Genomic DNA, 19923 nt, shown 5'->3' with positions numbered 1-19923 from the left:
AAGCGTGTAGACGCTATGCAAATCGGGTGACTGTTTGATGGGTTTATTCAGGTAAATTGTTAAATGCATGCTCTAAAGCATGAGAGGAGTCTTCTGCGTTCTCCACATTAGGTGACAAAAAAAAAGGCAGAATGCACGAGACCTCTTTGGTCCATTTAAGAAGGGAAGTGCAAACTTAATTTTGATGGATTATGCCAAAGCACCTCCGTTAGTGTTCTGAGGGGTATCATCTATCTCTGTCAGTTTATATAACTTTGATGAACCCTTTAGTCATACGCAGGTGACACCTTACCAAAGGAAAAAATGCAGAAGGGAACCATCTATCATGGAAAAACCTGTATTCATAAACATTTACTTGTCAACATACCGCTGCTATGAAACAAGATCATGTTTGCTGGCGGCGATGGCAAATGTTCTCCTGAGGATTTCTCTCTGAAATCAGTATATGAGTCTTTTTTTCTAGTATCTGTTCAGAGCATCAATGTTATGCAATAGTCTGTTTAAAAATGCGTCTAACTTACAATAGGTAACAGGCTGGTTTATGTCAATAAACTGGTTAAAAAAAATCCCTGTGCCACATTTTAGGTCTTATTTTAATTAGTAAAATATTGTGTCTTCATCTCCTTCATTCAAGTTGTAAAAATCCAGACGTTTACTTTTTTTAATTGACTTTAAAGTTGCATTTTGTGAAAATGAATTGCTCAAAGTTTAATGGTGTCTCATTTAAATATTTAAATTCTTATTTAAATATTTAAAATGTAAATACTAAATATTTCTGTGCTAGATAAATGCATCATCTAATAATCATAAAATATATAATTTGTGAAAAATATAATATGGTTAATATATTTATCAATTTTAAATATCATAAGGAATGACTGGATGAGCGATGTCCATTAGTAATTTGGGAAGGTACAGAATTGCACTGGTTAAATAAAAGATGATACCGAGAACTAAAATGCTGAACTAGGGTACGTTTCCCGTTCAACGACGCAACAACATTTTATGCAAACATTCCAGAAACATTCAGCAACTATTAAAAAAACATCATAAAAACGTCATCATGAGTGTCATGAGAATGTTCATCAAGTAAAAATAACACTGTAAGGATGTTCCATGAATGTTGTACTTACAACGTTTTCTCTCTATATTACGAGAACATCCATTAAGTAATACATTGTAAGGACGTTCCATGAATGTTGTACTCAGAACGTTTTATGATAGCATTATAAAAACATTCAGCATATAAAAATAACATTACAAGAATGTTCTGAGATTGTTATTCTAAGAACGTTTTCTCTCAACATTACGAGAATGTATATTAACTATTAACAACATTATAAGAACGTTCCATAAACATTATTTTAAGAACGTTTTTTACCTAACATTCACATAACTTTTAAAGAATGTTAGTGAAAGTTGCGGGAACGTTCCCTGTTAGCTGGGAATACAGTATGCGATTTCAGATGCAGTGGTAGAATAGGAGAATTTGCGTACATTTGGAATAAAAGATATAGGGCCCTATCTTTCACCCAGCGTAATTGACTTTGTACACCGACGCATGTATCATTCCTATTTTGCACCTGACGCACTGCAGACTTTTCCCTCCACAGACGCACGTTGGTAAATTAGGGAATGAACTTGCGCTCCCGGAGCCGGTTCGGCGAAAAGAAGAGGCGTGTTCCGGCGCAAACGTTCCCTGGTGCTATTTTGCAGTTTCAGAAAACAATCATTGTGGTGTCCGTGAAGATGTGAAAAAATAGGCATAAATCTAGCTTACATATTTACCCAAATTATTATACGCCTGTTTAACCAAAGCTAATTTGGGTGGGTTTCTCCATCTCCAATGTCACTCCTCTGTGTTTTACGGCCCTGACGAGAACGTCGGTCTCCTCGGCTGTGAACCGCTCCTGGCGTGCGCCTGGCAAATCCGCCGTTATAATAGCAAACCGCCATGGAACAAGCCCGCCTGCTCTTAAAGGGAATGTGAGATGACGCTCTGATTGGTTTATTTCACGTTACGCCCAAACCACACCTATGAATAATGAAGCTACTTCAGACCAACCCATTTTAGATTTGCGTCGGGACCCGCCCACAAAGTAACTTGCGTTTCGCGTTTGATTGCATTTCAGATCGTTAAAATAGGGCCCATAGAATGTACTGCATGTTGCTTGCTCGTTGTGCCAAGAGAAAGACCTACAGTATTTAAGACCATGTGTCATTCTAGCAAGAAACCGTTTCTAACCACAGGTCGAGAGCTGCAGTTACAACCACACAACTTTACGATGCTGTTCGCGAATGTTCGTTGGAACTATGGTTTCGGAAAACATTGATTCGTTGAACTATGCTGGTAACGATGGAACTTCACCAACGATGCTTTTGGGGATACGCACCCCTGACTGACCTATAATGTAACGTCAAGATGTTTTCAGATCTCCAAAGAGCCATGTAGAGAATGTTGTATAGACAGAACTAGCTGTGCCGCACCTAAAGAGGGCTCATGTGTCTAGGGGTCGCCTTTTACAAGCACAGTCCGACGTCTGTCCTTCCCCCATCATTGCTTATAGAGTTTGTCCCACCGAGGGAAAGGGCTGCTAAAGACCTCGCCACCTCACACACAGCAGGCAGGATTGAGAGTGATTCCCGCGGCCCCTAGAGATCCGCAGGAGTTTGAGAGGGAAGAGATTTCTGGGACACGGCAGTCCCCCACAGGGCCCTGTGCTCTACCCCGCAGCGGTGCGCTCGCTCCCAGAGCTGTCCTCCACGCTGAGACGGTTTGATGCGCTCACTGTCCCCATCAACTAAATAAAAAGGGGTTTTGTTAGCTTTTTTGGGCACTTCTAGAAAATAACCTCCTTTTCTCAATATAATTAGAAAGCTAGACAATAACAGCGCTTCAGAACACATCAGAAAGAGATATGTATTTGAACAGTATAAACTGTACATTTCTTTCCAAAAGTGGCTCCATAAAGATTCTTATATGAAGCAAATGCGAAACTTAACTTACATTGATTCTAATAGAATTTTTTTAAAGGTCAAATGTGTAATTTCAGTGGCACAAAGAATTGCATCTCCATCTGCTATTGGTTGGACAAACACGTATTCCTAACCAGAACAGGTTATAATTCTAGTATTTTTCATCAACATTCATTTTAAATTAAATGTAGTTATTCTTATACTGTTCAAAAGTTTGGGGTCTGCACATTGTTTTAAATGTTTTTGAAAGAAGTCTCTTCTCACCAAGGCTGCATTTATTTGATCGAAAATACAGTACAAACTATTTTTATCATATAAACAAATTTTTTTCTATTATAATATGTTTTAGAATGTAATTTATTCCTGTGATCAAAGCTGCATTTTCAGCATCATTTCTCCAGTCTTCAGTGTCACATGATCCTTCAGAAATCATTCTAATATGATGATTTGCTGCTCAAGAAACATATATATATATATATATATATATATATATATATATATATATATATATATATATATATATATATATATATATATATATTAGTTAAATCATCCAAGATGCTGGACATGGTAAAAGTGCATGATAAAAAGATACTGTATAAAAAAGCATAACAAAAGTAGTCCATAAGCCTCATGCATTACACATATTTTATTAAATAAAGGAAAAGACCAAAATACTGTATAAAACGTTACCTGAAGTCTCAGAACATTAAAATATGTCAAGACGCCCTGAGCCAGGTTTGATCTCAGTGTTATCACGTGTGTCGTGACCCATTGACATCAATGACATGATGTCAGCGGGTCTATTATGACAGAATCATTCTTTGCCCTTCAGAAAGACCCTTTAGTCAAGATGGGAAATGAGAAAACATCTTTCTATCTTTCAGATTTCAGCTCAAAGCCTCGATGATGGAGGACTATTACTGTGAGATCCTACCCTGAGCATGAAGACGCTCCACAGATCTCAGCGCAGTCCGCGTGCTCCATCTAACTGCAACCTCCTGGCACGGGCTGAGCGTCCCAATGAGGTGGTGGACACACACTTCAGCCGGTGTAAACCTTTCAAAGAGCAGACACTCAACAGGCAGGTTGTAATTGTCATAAATCAGTTCGGCCCAGACAAATGCAATCGTCCACTGAGACTGGAAGACCGCCAAATTGACATAAATTAAGAAACAGATTCACTTGTATTCTTTACTGCCAGTGTGACCAAATTTAACATAAGCGGTTAAAGAGCATTTTAGAGCTCATGAGCAAGTCCACTAATTTCCAATCGCGGTAGACGAAGGTCTTTCATCTTTGAGCTCTTGCAAAGGTCACAGCAGCAATTCATCTGTTTTTATACAGACTAGCGATGTGCAATGGTGTATTTTTATTGAATTTTTCAGATACATGAAAGACAGAAACAAAGGGTTTATAATCACTTTATAATCAACGTGCCGGCCTTTCGTTGGTCTGCTGCAGTGGACTAATTAACTACCTTTTGTTAAACTTAAACGTTGCCTTTTAGCAACCTGTCAGTATGCGGCTAACTTTCATTTCAGGAGCACAGAAACTGCTCATTTATCTTGAGAAACGGAGGCACGGAAAAACATTCAATTAATATTACAAAACAAAGAGAGAAAAAAGTAATTTTTCACATGCAAGGCAGTAAAAAAAATATTTTTGCACTAAGCAATTGCTCAGGAAGCAATATTGTTGTTTTTTTTCTGTATTTTGTATTGCATGTGATCAATTGCTATTGACAGTCATAATTTAGAAAGTCATATTTAGCATTTTGCTGCTACATTATAAAGGTAAATATGCCATCCCATATAAAGTGTCAGTAATGTATGACTTAATGTACTGTAGTTTGTATAAAATGAAACTGTACATTACAATCAGTGTTGGGGGTAACGCATTACAAGTAACGTGAGTTACATAATAAAATTACTTTTTTCAAGTAACTAGTAAAGTAACACATTACACTGAAAAAAACAATAAGTAAAATGTACAAAATTTTTCTTTGGCAAGTTTTTGCACGAATATTTTTTAAGTAAATTTCACACGCATATTTTTTAAGTAAATTTCAAATATGGAATTAAGTAAACTCTACTGAACTAAGTTAAGTGAAAGTAACAAATAAAATAAGTAATTTTAACTAAATATTAAAATATTTATTTAGTGGAAGTTTCCTTTGCAATACATTTCACTCAAACAATATAATATTGAATTAAGTATATGCTTTACTTAAAAAATACCTAAGTAATTAATACAATAGATATTGTTTAAGACAGCATATCTACATATCAGATGTTATGCATCATGTGAACGCAGAGACCTCAATACTTGGTAGACAATACACAATGACGGTAACATTTGATGGATCGTTTTTGTGTTTGAATATGTCATTTTGAGTAGAAAATGAACTCCAAATGTCACAAAATGTCACGTTACTAATCCTAACAACAAAAGCAATGATGAAACAGTGTAAATACAGTTTGAAAACACTGAAAAATCAACCTCATTAATTTTATAGGCCCAGTGCATGATGGGAACACCAGTATCAGAAAAGTTTAGTAATTTTACTTCATTTTATAACGTTGATTTTTACGCTTTCATTTCTAGACGCTTGAATTGAGTACTATAGAATTTACTTAATTTTTTTTAACTCTTGCCTGAACTAACTTTTTCATGTAAATTACATTGTTTTTTTCTGTAGTATTTACTTTACCACAAAATCTTTTTTATCAGTGTACTTTTAAATTTCATGCGTAATTGAAAAAATTAAGTTATATGGAATTGTCAAGTTCACATAACTTAATTTTTTCACTTACGCATTAAGTTTATTTACTTAATTTTAAGACAACGGGTTTCCTCGCTTTTTTTAAGTAAGTAAACTGATCACTTTTTACAGTGCAAATAAGAAAAAGTAATGCAATATTGTAACTAATTACTTTTTAAAGCAACTTTCTCCAACACAGAATAATACTACAGTTTTTAACTATTTTTTTTGATCAAATGAAGGCAGTCTTGGTGAGCATAAGAGACTTCTTTCAAAAATATAAACAAATCTTACAGACCCCAAACTGATCGGTGGTGTATAAACAAGTATAAAATAATTCTTACATTTAATTTAAAATGACAATATAAAATGCACCGAGCAGGAATACATGTTTGTCCAACCACCAGATTCAAATGCAGTTTAACAAGGTTTTGTTTTGTAATGCATGTGATTAAGTGCTTGACAGTCATAATTCTGCTGCTACATTATCAAGGTCAATATATCGCCATCCCAAATAAATAGTGTCAGTGATGTACGACTCTGTGTAGTTTGTATCAACTGCACTTGTGCATAATGCATCACATCATAAAAAAGATTCTCAATGCACAAAACAAACTCACTTAGAAATCGCCTGCTGTCATTGAAAACTAATGACTCCAGGTGCATGGCTATCAAAGTCAATGTCAGTGTCAACAGGGGCTTTACTGCATAATGTTGGTGCTGTTATGAAAATAGAAATATTACCATGTTTTTCAAATGCATTGCAGACACGAGTTCTACCTCAGTAGTTTGTGTATCGGCTGCCAGTCATACCAACTACATTCCAAGCGATGCTTTACAAATGTGCTGAATGTTGACAGATGTGTCTTATCTGCAGATGAATTTATACAGATGCCAGATCTCAGTGTCGATATTCTACACCTTATGCTTGTCCTCATTAAGGGACAGATGCATGACGGAAACTTCTGTTGGACGCGTTTACACGGAAATAAAAGTTTTTGCACAGTAACTTTCCAACCGCTGATGCAGAATGTGTGATGAATGCATTTGAACATATGTTTTTGTAATTAGTACTCCAGATTCAGAGTCATTGAGTATGCATATTTACTGAGTTCATCCAAATAATCTGTGTGATTTAAAAGACTTTCTTTTAGGTTTTGAAGACCTTCATTTTGGTTCTATGTTAAATCACGTACATATTACAGTCCAGTCACGTGTGCGTCTGTGACACATCCATCCCCCCTAAATTCAATCTCTGAATGCTGGGTCTGACACTCTCTCTGTCTTTCTCTCACTTTATCCCTTCTTTCTCCAATAACAAAAAAAACTAAAAAAGCAGGCTATTGCAATAGCAGGACGTGCCACGGTGCATTGGGGAGATTTGTTAATTCTTTGTGCTCTTTGTGTTTTGGCCTAATGAAGACTAATGAATATCTAAAACCTCTGTGGTGCAGGAGGAGAGGCTTGAATAATAAGAGATGAAACTATACAAATCACGATGCAGAAACGACCTGTGAAGAATAAACCACCGGCTGAGAGAATCCAGCTCTGGGACACGAGGACTCGCCCTGCATACACAGACAGATGTGCCGTGAGATCCCAGAATGCAAAGGGCTCAACTTAACCTTGGAAATGGCATACTACTGTTAAAATATGTGAAATATACATTATGCAATAAACAGTATGCATGGTACATTATTGACCTGATATGACGAGTGCAATCTAGTTATCAACTTACATATATAAAAAAAAATGCATTATAATTTTTAATGTAACATTGTGTAAAAAAAAAAAAAAAAAAATGTCAAGTCAAGTGCATTGCATTGTGGGATATCCATTGTGTCATTCATTCCAGGGTTTAACTAAAACCATAAAAAAATGACATTTTCATTACTTAAAATAAATTTTAACTGAAATAAAATAAAATATAAAATATATACTGTATTTCAGTTAGTTGCCAACATTTCTCACTTTCATTTAAAGTTCAACTAAAACTGAAATGAAAACTAAGAAAAACTACATTTACATTTTCACCCTTTATTTAAAAATGTGTTGAAGATTTTGTCCGCATTTTGCATAGTTGTGCTTGGAATTTTGCTTCCTTCAATTTTAAAGTACAATCCACTTTGATGTTTAAGTAATTTCAACTTTAACATTAAAAATGACTTTAACATTTTTGTTGAATCTTGTATAACTTATAAAGTTGTTGAAAACTGCTTAACTTATTTTGATGAGTTAAAGCAATGTAAAAAATAAATGTTGTCATAACTTATTGATCATATCATTTTATATAGTCCAAAGAAGTTATGAACATGCAAAAACAAGTTTCATAAAAAAACTTTTTTTTCTATGCATTTTTAATAAAAAAATTTGCATAAAAAAATAAAATCTTCAGCTGTAGTTTGCCTTTTTTGCCAAATAATTTTGTCAGAGAAATATGCTAACCAAGTTTAGTGTTTTGTTTTTCTTTCATATTTAAAATACTTTAAAAATATAAAATATATTCCTCATATTTTGATCGTTTAATCGAATTTGTAGGGCCAAAAAAAAAAAAAACGACCCTCTCCGGACATTACTTTTGTCCACTACTGTATAGTATTCTGCCTATACTGTGTATAAAAAAACATATGGCAAAAAAGCATACAAACATTAATACTATTTTTGCAGTAATGTGTAGCTCATACTCTGTGAAGTATGCAAATGTTCTGTATGTTGACCACAAGGATGACCTGCATTTGCCAGAATGAGCAATATACAACAATACAGCAGGGAATATGCAATGCACTCGACTTGACCTTGACTCTTATCTACCGGACTGCCAAAAGTCGATTTTTATGCAATGCAAAACAAACACGTTTAATTCTAATCACTAAGGTAGACATTGCAATGTAGTGAAAGCATGCTACTGTTTAAAACCCAGAATTCTATTTCTTTTTCTTGAGAAGATGATAACCAACCAGAAGCATAGAGTTTAAGCCGAGAGCCTCTGCAGACACAGATAATTCTGTTTCGGTCCCTCTGTACCAGTAGTTCATCACAGAGGCATAATTAATACCCATAGAGCAGCGCGAGTGTTTGTACACCGTGATTTGTACACTGCAGAGAGCTGCTGTTTGCATTAATAATCCCACAGCTTGCAAATTCAAAGGCACTATGAGGCACGTGGGACGGGCCGGTGGGTCCCGGTGTGGGTCCCGCTCGCTCGTGTGCTTAAACCTACAGAGGTTTATTTAATGATATCTAATCACACCGACTTCCTCCCAACCAGGAAATAACAGCCTGGATCTCTCATCACACATTAACAACTATTGATTCTTCCTATAAAATATTGTAAGGGGAAAAATAACATGCTGTGGGTCATTGTTTCACCACACTGAAGAAAATATATACACACACAAATATCTAAAAATACTAAGTCAAGATACATTTACTTTAGAAGCAAAGTTACTTTTAGACCAAAGTCTTGTTTACTGAAAAATGTGTCAAAATGAACTGAGTTTACATTTAAAACAAGAAAAAAAAAAAGAAAAAAAAACATCTGCCAGTGGGGTTCAGAAAAATAAACTTAATTCAAAAGAAAAACAAGATTTCTTTTTCTGACCCCATTTACAGATATTTTTTCTTGTTTTAAACAAAATCACATGTTTTAATTTTGAAACATTTTTCAGTGAACAAGATTTAATATCTTGTAAGTATAAAGTAAGAATCTTTAGAAATGTGTGCAAGAAAAACAAAATAAAATACTGACGAACATTTTTTGCAGTAAAAACATTTTTAAAATCAAGATGCATTTACTTGAAAAGCAAAATGACATAAAAATATATTAAGTTTTGTCTTCTGAGAAATTTATTAAATTAAAGTGGATTTCTGCTTTTAAAAAATCTGGCGGTAAGAAAAATGAACTTAATTCAAAGGGAAAACAAGTTTATTTTCTGACCCCATGCACTGGCGGATCATTTTTCTTGTTTTAAGCAAAAAAAACTCACTAAATATATATACATTTTTCAGAAATCGAGGCTTAATATCTTGTCGTTTGTTCTTATAAAGTAAATGTTTCTTGATACTGGAAAACAAGATACAAATACAGAAGATGAATTAGTCATTGTGCTTGAAAAGTTCTGACAACTTATTATGAATCAGTAAGTGACCATTTGAAACGTTAGCATATACTAGATCTCAAAATAGATCTCAATATAAATATCCAGCTTCAGCATTATTCCTGATCAGATTAAAGCTGCTTTAAGACCGTTGTCTAATGTAACACTGAATCTGACTGATGATTCACATGAACAAAAACCCTTTAAGCTCAGCTCTCTGTTTCAGGGTTCAGTATTGAGGAAAACTAAAGAGCAGCGTATGTTTTTCTTAAACAACTAAACCACCTTTCCTTCTCCCTGCGAGATGTATTTGTCTTTACTTTCTTAATTGTTGTAGCATGATGATGAAATAATGTCAAGAAAACAGCAATGTGAACAGCAATTACATTTAAAGTGCATGAAATGTTTTATGTCTGCCTCAAAAAAAAATGGTAAAAGGAGAAAAAATGACTGCAGTGTTGTTGCTGTACAGCATATCTGTCACAAAACGAAACACGGAATCCATTATGTCAGATCAGACGATGTCGGGCACAGAAAGGCCTGCGCTCTGGAAATATCTCCCGTCGAGAGAAAGCCGAGCTCAAGACAGGCTTCTGGCGCAATTTTACAATCAATCCAAATTCTGCCGAGACATAGTGTTGTTTAATGACTCAGGGAATAAAGTCCATCGCACAAGGCCTTTTAGCTCCGTGGATTGCCGATGCCAAATTGGGAGAGTAATAACAGGGTAGGAGGCTGGAAATAAACAGAGACGCGTTCAGGGACCCGCAGCAAGTGATGCTATTTAGTTCTCAAAGTCATACAATGAAGGGAAAATAGAGAGTTAGACTGTGTGTGCTGATCATGCTTGGATGATTTTGTGTGTGTGTGAGAGAGAGAGAGAGAGAGAGAGAGAGAGAGAGAGAGAGAGAGAGAGAGAGAGAGAGAGAGAGAGAGAGAGAGAGAGAGAGAACAGAGAAAGGAAACAATAGAAGGAAATTCTTAATGATTTTTACATTTTCTGAGAAAAAAAAAGTGATTGTTTTTGCCAGTGCAAAACTGGGCTGCTATTATGGCTGCCAAGGCTCTGTCAACATTTTACTTAATTAAAAGTATCCAGCCAAAAACGTACTTGAGTTAAAATAAATGTAAAAAGCCACAATCAATGTTCTAAAAGTATAAAGCGTTTTAAAAAAAAGTTGTAACTGGCTGATCATGTGAAGAGATGGAGGAGGTTTGGATGTAAAGCAGCTGGTGTGTGTCATGATGTCCTGACTATGTAAAGCTTTAGGACACACCAGATGTTCAACCGAGAGCAAGATCCTGAAACCAGAGCTGGTTTGATCGTTGTTTATATACTGATCACTGATCGTGTTCACGCTTGAAGTGTGTCTCTACCTTGTTAGCGCAGTGAGAGAAACAAAAATGTGCTTTTTAACACGAGGAGAGACTTAAGTCATGACAGCCAATTTGCACTTTGAAGTACTAAAAGAAATTAGTTTTTAGTAATCGAGTAAAAGTGTTCAGTTTCAATTGTGAAGTAATACTTAAGTATAGTAATTTAATAGGTGGTTTATAGGCAGTGTTGTAATATCATTGATATACTATTGTAGTTTTTAAAATATATATATATATTTTAATACTTTGTTTTCACTTTAATTTTAGTTATAGTTTTAGTAATTTTGTTTTGTTGTAATTTTTATTAGGTTTAAAAAAATATGTTTATTAAGTTTTAGTTTAGTTTTAGTTTTTTTTTAGTACTTCAACGTAAACAAAATGAAAAAAAAATTTTTGTTAACTACAATAACCCTGTCTATGTGGTTATTAACAGGTTCAAATGAAAAGAATCCTGTACAGTCAGGTCTCTATGATCCTGGTCTCTCCTTAAGTCTGTAGGATTTTCCCCCTTATTCTTTCATCAAGGAGCTGAAAATCTGGAAAGTCCAGGGTTTCCATTATCATCGGTGTTTGGATGCTGTGTTTCATGGAGATTTAAGGTTTATTTCAAATTGCAGACCCCTCACTCATCACTGTACGCTTTACTCCACAGTGAATTTGCCCTCTCTGACAAATTTACACAGAGTACTTATGGTTTACGGTCCCAGAAAACTATTTCAGTGAATGTACCTCAAGCCCGGACAGAGTTGTTCAAAAAGGCTTTCATGTTTGTTGCACCTTCGACTTGGAATGACCTACAGAAAACACTTAAACTACAGTGTCTAATTTCCTTAAATTATTTAAAAGGTTATGTTAAAACTATTGAATGTGAGTCCATCCACAAGTGCAAATGTTTTAATTAATGGCACTTTTTATTTCATTGAAATGGACTTGAGTTGTCTTTGCCTCTTTATTTGTTTTGTGATTGTGTGATAAAATGTGTTCTGCTATCTTGGCCAGGTCTCTCTTGAAAAAGAGATTCTATATCTCAATGAGACTAACCTGGTTAAATAAAGGATATTTATATATGTATTGCCAATGTTCGTTACAGCTTGTAACGAAACTTAAAAAATGAGACCTTCCCCGATTTCCTAGGTTTCACACTCAAGTGTGAAAACGTCCATATGAAAGCCTGTAAACAGAACCTCAGCCGGTTTTACCTGAAAATAGGATGCGATGTTTACACGCTTCATCTCTTCCGTTCTACACATTAAATTAATGCTTATACAATGTTCAGGATTATGCAGAAAGAGCCATTCTGTACTGTCATGTCAATGTGTCATGCAAAGAAAAGGGATTAATTCAAACAATAGTCTCATAAGTACTCAAGAAAGTATGAGATGTTGGACGCAGCCCGTCTCTATGCACGAGTTCAAGCATGAGCAAAAAGTTGCTGGCTGCAGTTCAGTTGTCGACCACCGGTGTCGCTAATTACAAGGGTTCGTGAATTCTACTTATAGCCCCTTTAATGGTAAATATCATTAAAAATCAGTTCACTCAGCTGGAAAATGTTTTATCCACTATAAATTGCTCTTCGTGATAACTATAACATGATTTTAAAAATCCTCATTTGTAATGAAGGCCTGGAATCAGGGAGTTTCACAGTAAAATAACAGCAGGTTTCATTCACATCAGTTACAGTACATGCTAAAGTTTATTACTTTGTGTTAGTGATTTGAACTAACCTAAGTATGCACAACAATAGTAATGTTTTAATCTAGGTAAACAGCATTAGTAAGAGAAAAGAATATACAGAAATGTATTAATGATAAATGTATGAATGTATGAACAACATTTAAGCACAACACATGAAATGTAAGGCAGTTCTCAGTGTACTATCTTGTATCTGTGTGTGTGTGTGTGTGTGTGTGTGTGTGTGTGTGTGTGTGTGTGTGTGTGTGTGTGTGTGTGTGTGTGTGTGTGTGTGTGTGTGTGTGTGTGTGTGTGTGTGTGTGTGTGTGTGTGTGTGTGTGTGTGTGTGTGTGTGCAGTTTGGACTGCCTGGAAGGCAGTTTGGATTACCTTTTCTGAAGTTCACAATCCGTGTATTGAAGAGAATGCCGCGAGCCATCGGAGGCCTTCCCGAGGCCCAGACCACGGATTCCCTCGCCGGCTGGATCGAGGCGGATTTGCGCTTTTTGCAGGACATCGTTCAACCAGCACTGAGGGCGTCACAGAGCGGATCCCAACAACAAAATGAGGTGGGCAAAGATAAACTTGCATATTTATGGCGGAATAGAAAATCTAGAGCAATCCAAATCATTCTTAACAACAGTACATATCCAAATGTACCAGTCGGCGCGAATAATATACTGTCTGTGCAGAACTATTACATTTCAAAATGCGCGCACGAGAGGCTTGGGGGCGTGTTAGATGCACCGCCGTGGACTGGATCATTATTTTCCGTACAATCTATCCAACCTAACACTTCACTGTTCACTGTCACTGAAGTGGAGAAAGTGGTTAATGACCTCCCCAATAATAAAGCAAGCGGACTTGATGGCGTGACTTATGAAACGCTGAAAACTACCAAACAAACAGTGTGTCCAATTCTGACCAATATATTTAACATCTGTCTGGAAAATGGTAAAGTCCCAGAATCATGGAAAGGGGCCCTGATCCACCGTATCCCCAAAAAAGATAATGTTCCCGACGACCCGTCTACCTGGAGAGATATCTCCTTACTACCTACAGTCTATAAGGTGTTTATGAAGTGTATGCTGTCACGAATACTTGCTTGGTTAGTAGAGACAGGAATACTTTCATCAAAGCAAAAAGCTTATATCAATAGGCAGGGGATGAATGAACATGTCTTCTGCCTTAAAACGGGAATAGATGACTTTAAACACTCATCTACCAAGTTTTTTACTGTCTTTCTGGATTTTCGTGATGCATTTGGCACACTGCCCCATGATGTCATGTTTCACGCATTAGATGAAATAAGATTACCACAGTTGTATGCAGACGTAATTAAAGATGTTTATAATAACTCTTACATCCAAGTTATATGTGGAAGCGCCCTAACCGATCCCATACCACTTAAAATCGGCATCAAAACAGGGTGCCCGTGGAGCGCCATCAATTTCATTCTGGCGATTAACTCCTGGATGAAGTGGTTGTGCCAGTGCGCGCCTGCAGGTGTGCGATCCCCAAACCCAGTGCAAGGCTATGCGGACGATGTGGAAATCTCCTCAAGAGATGAAAGTGTAATTTCCAACATGCTCCACCGCACAGATGAGTTCATAAGGTGGTCAGGTTTAGACATCAAACATACAAAATGTGCTGCATTCTATGAAAGACGCAGTGGAGGAAACAGATGGTATAAAGCAAAGTCTGACATGCCCCCTGCCTTTTCATTAATGCAGAAACCCATCCGACTATATGAACGTCACGAAACATATCCTTATCTGGGTCATAAATTTAACGTCAGTGGCGATTGGGAGGAACAGATCACAGAGCTGTGTCACGAGTACACCCAAAGACTCGGGCTGATTGATGCTGCCCCACTCCCCATAATGATGAAGATTGAAGCCACCAGGCTGATTGCAGCGGCTAAAATCCCACACCTTTTCCCGAACGTACATATTCCACAACGTACACTGTCAGAGATGAACAACGAAACAGTGAAGTTGGTGAGGAAATGGTTTTGTCCTAATAGTCGAACAACTCGGGACATTATCTTCCAGCCACGTAGAGACGGAGGTCTCGGCGCCCCAAACATTGAATGGCTCTACACCGCCTCCAGAACAGGACATCTTTTAAACATGCTTAACAATGACGATACAACTGTTAGAGAACTATCACGCGAATCGCTGTTTTTACATCTACAGCGTCGCAAAATACCTGGTGCTTCCACAAACGAGTCCCAGTTTCTTGGGTTTAAACTAAAGCAGAACGGGAAGTTAGACATCAGAGCAGCCGGATTTGGAGTGCGCTCCGACTGGCTAGATTTAAACGATCTCTGCGGCCGTACAGGAATAGAGCTGTCCTGGCTGGGACCCGACGGAGAAGGAGTTGTTCTCAACGATAACATAATCACCAATCCGCTGGTTTCCACCCTGGCGATCCTCAATAAAGACAGTACACCTCACCAGCTACAGATTAAACACGCAAGAGCCTCAATTCTTCAGCTTAGACAGACTCAAAACGGACAGCACTGGATGGGTCTCAGATTACAAGGAAAACTTGCATTACTCCAATTTGCCGACCATTCAGTGTCTCATTCTGTCCTGACAAACCCCTCAATCTCAGATGACATTATGATATTCATGGTTAAAGCAAGATTACAGTGTCTACCAACGAAGTACAATTTGGCAATATGGTATCCATCAAAGCATGAACCCTACTGTATATTACATCCAACTCAGCAGGAAAATGAAACGGTTGCTCACATATTAAACGGATGCTACAACTATAAAGGACTTTATGTGGCTAGACATGACCGTCTGGTTGATCTGGTTGCAAAGGACTTGCAAAAGGTAATCTGTGGACATGATAGTAAGATCTACAAGCATAGCACTGTACGAATTAATTGGTTTCATCATAACATATCTGACAGTGACTATTTTAAAAATATTCCAAATACTCCTGACATTGTAATTGTAAATGAGGCTATGAAATCTGTGTGTGTCTAGGGGTGGTAGTGGCGCAATGGATAAGACACATGCCTTTGGTGTGAGAGACCCGGGTTCGAATCCACTGTGAGACACCAATGTGTCCCTGAGCAAGACACTTAACCCCTAGTTGCTCCAGAGGCGTGCGACCTCTGACATATATAGCAATTGTAAGTCGCTTTGGATAGAAGCGTCAGCTAAATGAATAAATGTAAATGTAAATGTCTTTGAGGTGGGCTGCTGTTTTGATCTGTATATGGATACTTGCTACTATTCCAAATTATTGAAATATCAACCCCTTGTAGATCTTATTCTCCATCTTGGATACAACTGCAGACTAATAATTCTGGTATTCGGAAGTTTGGGCCATGTCCATAAGAGTGTGATCAGGGGGATGCAGTTAGGGGGGCTGCAAAAAAAGGAGGCAAAAAGGCTTGCAAAATTCTGCTCTGTTTCAGCCATCATAGGGAGCATGCAGATATGGAGACGGAGGTGTTTTGTCTATCCTTAATGTTTTGAGAATTTTATATAGAAGGACCTGTACAAGTGTGTGAGCCATGAATTGATGACCTGTCACCGTGTCAAAGACTCTTCCCAGAGTATTTGGATCTTGTTTTCTTTGTAATGTCTTTCAGATCCAAATAAAAGTATTCAAATGTGTGTGTGTGTGTGTGTGTGTGTGTGTGTGTGTGTGTGTGTGTGTGTGTGTGTGTGTGTGTGTGTGTGTGTGTGTGTGTGTGTGTGTGTGTGTGTGTGTGTGTGTGTGTGTGTGTGTGTGTGTGTGTGTGTGTGTGTGTGTGTGTGTGTGTGTGTGTGTGTGTGTGTGTGTGTGTGGTTGTCTCACTTCTGTTTAATGAGAGCGGCTAGCCAAGACTGAATCCCTCTAAATATATACCCTCAAGTCTGCTGAATAAGAAATTACAGAACATTTTCATTTTGACTTGAAGCCTCAGCAGAAGAGGGTAATACATGCAGAAATATTTCATTATTCAGCCCCTGTAGAAATTAGCTCATAAATTAGAGAGGAAAAATAATATAGTACACAGAGTCTGGATTGTGTGTCTGACCTTGAGAAATATTAAAGTCAGACCATCCTACATGAAAATATCCATTTGTATGTATTGTATTTGTATTATGCATTTACCATCCCGGAAAGTTCCTATTAGTTTGAAAGTCATATGACGTAGAACAAAATGGTCAGAACAAAATGGACATTTCAGGCAATTTCAAACTATTTTCTTCTTTATCAATACAAAACTAAACCGTACCATTCCTCCTAAAGCTTAAAATCAACATTAAACCGCATTTACAAGCCATTTTACTTCTTGGACTTGATTTTACACATCAGAAATTGATTGGAGTATTGGGAGTTGGACAGCCGGTTGGAGTGACGCAAAAATAAAAGTTGATCCCGAGGGGCCAGTTGTTCAAAGGTAAGCTGATCGGATTTTGGTTATCGGATTGGATCAAATCTTGAAAATGGGTTGTTCAAAAGGGAAAGAGGGAATCTGAAATCATATTAGATCACGGAATCCAATCCTAGTTTTAATCTGGATCAAACCTTCAGTTTGTGTTGTTCAAAACTTGTCTGTAGGATTTGGATAACTTTGATCCAAAAAAACAGGATTATCCTGATCCCAACAGGGAGTAGGATTTCAAGGTGGATTCCAGGAAGAAAATGTAGTAAAACTTTAAAATTGGTCAAAAATACAACATTTGTATCATGTAATATACACACACACTCATATTTGTATTTTGCTTTTGATTGGCTTAACTGTTAAAGTATTAGAAGTAGACATTAAGCTACATATTAAGCCTTTCGGTAGCCTACTGTAAAGTAAAAAAAGAGATTTTGGCGCCATTAAATAATCCTCAAACAGCTGTAAAAATCAACCAAAAATATTATATTTAATTCAAAGTGTTTATCACTGTTTCTAAACTACATTGGCACAATCATAAGAGATGAACCAGTCAAAATATCTTTGCAAGCGAACTCAAAGTTTTTTTGGTGAACGCTACACAAAACTTTTCTGAGAGAACGCAAAAGCATTGAAATATTTTTTTTCTTCCCATCTCATATTTTTTACATGACCATGTCCCTTTGGGGGTTCCGTACAGCACCAGTAATCCAGATTTGGTAATCGGAAAAAGTTTACATCCAGATCAGGGTGATCCAATCCAATTTTGCTTTGAAAAACCGGCACAAAAGTAAGATGGATTACCTGATCCTGGATAGCAAAACATGGGATTTCCAAATCCAGATCATTCTGATCCAGATTAAACTTTTTGAACAACTGGCCCGAGGTGATAGATTAGTTTTCACGACTACTTTTTCCTAACTGATCTAATCGCCTTTCCTTTTATGCACATTTATAAATCAAATAATTATGAAGACAAACATTTTTCTTTAGAATAATGAGCACTGAATTATTCACAATAAAACCAGAAACATATTTTTTTTAAAGTCATCCGAGTCTCAGCAGACATGAATCCTAAAAGCATCCAGCTTGTAATTAGTAAACATAACTTTATACACCACGCATACACTTCGCTATATCAGAGGCCATTTGCAATTCACGTTGTTTGCACAGTAAATTAAAGCCCATCCTTGGGTTTGTAATGACCCTTTGGACATTGCATTTTAATTATTATTCATACTTGCTGCTATTAATTAATCAAGAGAGGGCTAGATAATATTTCGTGTGGCTCGTGTTGTTGAATGAGGAGGAGAGTGCTGGCACTGCAGAAATGATCCGACTCGCAAACTCTCATGTTAGTGCTGAGGAGAGAGACGCTTCAGTGCTATTACACCAAAACATCAGTGCTCAACCTCTAATGAGGCAAAATAATGCTGAATTAACTAACAGGCTAAACAACGATGGCATTTGAGAAGCCGACCAAACAAATCACTGACAATAGACTGGTGACTGGTGAGCGAACATCTGCTTTTTCAACATTTAAGACAAACTGTGCCATAAGCAAATAGCCTAAAGGAACATTAACGCTAACCGTGACCCCTTGATCTATCGATTCAATAAATGAGGTGGCTTAAAGGGTTAGTTCACCCAAAAATGAAAATTCTGTCATTTGTTACTCACCCTCGTGTCGTTCCAAAGCTGTAAGACTTTCTTTCATCTTTTGAACACAAATGAAGATCTTTTTAATGAAATCTGAGAGCTTTCTGTCCCTCCATTGATAGCCTATGCAACTACCACTTTCAAGCTCCAGAAAGACATCATTAAAGTAATCCATGTGACTCCAGTGGTTTAACCTCAATTTTATGAAGTGACGCGAGCGCTTTGTTTGCACAAAAAACCCCGGATTTTCCACTTTAGTTACAAACTGTGAATCTCCAATACACGTTCACGAGAGCTACAAACCTTACAAATGCACTAACCAAAGTTCAAAACTGGTTAAATCAAATTTTCTTGATACCAAAAAAGGCCGTTGTTATGATGTTGTAAAGAAAAAATGATGTGGACGTCGAAGATCTCAAAAATGAAGTTTATTACAGCATAGCAGTGGCAAGGTACACGAAGCACCTTGGGTTCACCGGCGTCAGAATGAATCCAGAACATCCATATCTCAAACCTTTTATCCTGTTACAGTTTTACCACTCTTAATGTAAATGAAGTTGCTCTTGTTGCAACAACTGTGGTCTGTATGTTAATGAAGTTGTGACATCCCATTGTCTGAGAGGGTTCTCTGTGTCCCACACCCATTCCCATTCCCATTCTACAATTGATGATGACCATTTGCACAGGATGTGATCAACCCAAATGGTGAAGAAACAATATAACTTGATTTCCTTCATCTCTATGATAATTAAGCCATTTTGGGGATGAGCTCATTCTAAAATATATTTTGGAGTGGAATCTGGGTCGAGGCAGACTACAATTTCTTACAATGTTTCCAAAAAAAAAATAACCTGTGAAGCCAAATACTATACAATTTGACTGAAAAAACACCAAAAAGAAGTAAATCATCTGTGTTTTGAGGAATTGAAGTTGGTAGCCCAGTTTAAGTACCTTGGGGGTTATACTAGATTCGAACCTCAC

At 36.9% G+C, this 19923-nt stretch overlaps 1 long non-coding RNA gene across 1 annotated transcript in view; it reads right to left on the bottom strand.

Annotated features, from left to right (window-relative positions):
• Positions 1 to 1760: 1760 nt before the first annotated feature.
• Positions 1761 to 19923, bottom strand: part of LOC309512369 — a 58539-nt gene continuing 40376 nt past the window's right edge. Inside the window, exons 9-10 of the long non-coding RNA XR_014210967.1 lie at positions 2269 to 2801; positions 1761 to 2196 (exon numbers count right to left, since the gene is read on the bottom strand). This is a non-coding gene — a long non-coding RNA (uncharacterized lncRNA). The remainder of the gene's footprint in view (positions 2197 to 2268; positions 2802 to 19923) is intronic.

This window comes from Leuciscus leuciscus, assembly GCF_965113295.1.
Source record: "Leuciscus leuciscus genome assembly, chromosome: 13".
Classification (NCBI taxonomy): Eukaryota; Metazoa; Chordata; class Actinopteri; order Cypriniformes; family Leuciscidae; genus Leuciscus; species Leuciscus leuciscus.
This window is presented reverse-complemented; position numbering and strand designations above follow the sequence as displayed.